This window comes from Etheostoma spectabile, unplaced genomic scaffold, assembly GCF_008692095.1.
Source record: "Etheostoma spectabile isolate EspeVRDwgs_2016 unplaced genomic scaffold, UIUC_Espe_1.0 scaffold00018619, whole genome shotgun sequence".
NCBI lineage: Eukaryota > Metazoa > Chordata > Actinopteri > Perciformes > Percidae > Etheostoma > Etheostoma spectabile.
Genome location: NW_022604356.1, coordinates 97,892 through 100,179, shown reverse-complemented (window position 1 = coordinate 100,179; position 2,288 = coordinate 97,892). Strand labels below are relative to the sequence as shown.

Genomic DNA, 2,288 nt, shown 5'->3' with positions numbered 1-2,288 from the left:
TTTTTACCGCCAGTTCAAAATGGATCTGAACACGGAGGAGGATTCCTCCCTAACGGCCGCTCTGCTCTGCTCCGTGCCCCCGCTGTCCGGTAATAGTCAAAGCAGATAAAAACCTAAAGAACACTCAAAAGCTTCAAGATAAAACTTACTTAAGAAACTTCTTCATGTTCAAGAGAAGGCCTGTTTCCAGCCAGACTATGAATTGATTCATGAAATCCCTGTTATTAAAATGGGTTCAGTCCCGTATGGTCTAGCGGTTAGGATTCCTGGTTTTCACCCAGGTGGCCCGGGTTCAACTCCCGGTATGGGAATTGCTATCTAGCCAATGAAGGTCTGTATCAAGTTCTGTAAGATCTAGTTTAATGGTCCTGTATTAAATGAGAGCTGTATGCAACCTATGCCCCTATGTCTCTAAAATCAAATATTGGCCAGTAATTTTTGCTTTTTAATCTGCGTTGTGATTGTTGTGTGCCTTTAATATCACACATGTGGATATTATGAAAGAAACTGCCTGGCAAATCCTTGCAACACTCCGAAAGGCTCCATGGTGTAATGGTTAGCACTCTGGACTCTGACTCCAGCAATCTGAGTTCAAATCTCAGTGGAACCTGTTTTTAAGCCACAGCACAGGTGAAATAGATCAACCTGTGGGGAAATGGAGAATGACTAGGTTAACTGAAGATTTTAAATATTGTGAAAATTAACAGAACATATGAACACGTTAAACATATACGGGCATTTAACATATACCTGCAGTCTCAGTCTTTGGATGGTATAGCTAGCGTATGCGCCCCGTCATAGTTACAGACAATTTTGTTGATGTATGAGTATTTCACATTGAACACTTAAGATTGGGTGTTCATTTAAAAACAGGGAATTGCCAGTAAAGATAAAAACAACAGATTCAGCAAGGAGTCTAATACGTTGCCACTAATGACTTTAGTCACTTCACCAAGCTATGTCATAAGAGTATAATGTAACTGATACAAATTCAAGTCAACGTATGGTTTGTCTTCCACCTATGTAACATCAGCAAATGGCAGTGGTGGGATTTGAAAAAAATTTCATTTTTCTCTGGCATTGTTGAGTTTAGAATATTGTAACCAGCATTAAGTGAGTAGGTTTAGGTCTGTGTGAATATGGGCTGAGCATTTACCTGGGCTGAATTTATGAACATCTTATTTTGCATATTCACTGTAAAGAGCCATTACTCCTCCAACTGCCAACTATTGTTCCAGAGACAATAGGATATACAGTTTTAGATTGGAAGGTAACTGTCCAAGACCAAAGACTTCATTGAAATACCTCAAGTGTTCAAAACAGCTTGTCAAAATGGGAAAGGTCATGTTTTTGATAACAAATTCCAGCACAGTGGTTCATTTACCATTCAAAAACAAAAGTACAATCATGAAACACATACTACTTAGACAGAATGAACCTGGTCAGGTGGCAATGAAAGAATTCCAGAGACGTGGACCCTCTGGCACAGCCATACTTGGTCAGGACAACACCCCCCTTCTTGATAGGGCCCTTCTTGATGTGCTCCATGCGCACCTGGTCCAGCAGTGGCACCACCATGAGGTCCCTTCCGTTTGCCCCTCCTAGTTGCCCGTAACAGAGAGAGGTCCCCTGCATCCCACTCAAATATGCAGGCAGAGAGACGGATCATGAAGGTGGGACCAGACGTGAGATTTTTTTCGCAGCCCACGCTCACGTTCAAATTGATAAATGCCGTACTCTGCGTAGGAACCGGCGTACCCCCGTCCTACGCCTGTTTTAGGTCGTATGCACATTTCATAAATAAGGGCCCTTGTGAGCACAATAAAGATTTCTTAAAGAAAGGTTTGTACTTTATAGTTCTAGTTTTTTTCCAGTTCTTCTGGTCACACTTGGCACTATTTCACATGGTTTGTCTGTAGTTCTCTATTCTGTCAGGGCTTAACTCTGTCTCCCACACCTATTTTTTTTTTGTTTCTTGTTATGTCTCGGGAAGAAGTATTGTGCTTTTAGGTCAACCATCCATCTGTACATCAGAATCAAAAACACTTTATTGATCCTTGAAGGTAGCCTCTGGAAAAAAGGTGCTCCTTCAAGCCGGATTTGAACCAGCGACCTAAGGATTTCAGTTCTATACCTCTACAGTCCTCCGCTCTACCAACTGAGCTATCGAAGGGAGCTACCATAACCACACGCACTTCTCATTCTGTGAATGTGAATGTGATAACACGGGGCCCCCCTGGATCTGACAATCTTTAGGGGATGTAGCTCAGTGGTAGCGTGCATGCTTC

General features: G+C 42.2%; 2 non-coding genes across 2 annotated transcripts; one reads left to right on the top strand and one right to left on the bottom strand.

Annotated features, from left to right (window-relative positions):
* Positions 1-239: 239 nt before the first annotated feature.
* Positions 240-311, top strand: trnae-uuc (transfer RNA glutamic acid (anticodon UUC)). Its single transcript has one exon. It is a non-coding gene; the product is annotated as a tRNA-Glu (tRNA).
* Positions 312-2,085: 1,774 nt separating this feature from the next.
* trnay-gua (transfer RNA tyrosine (anticodon GUA)) lies at positions 2,086-2,173 on the bottom strand. Its single transcript is given in 2 exon segments — positions 2,086-2,121; positions 2,137-2,173. It is a non-coding gene; the product is annotated as a tRNA-Tyr (tRNA).
* Between the last annotated feature and the right edge of the window lie 115 nt (positions 2,174-2,288).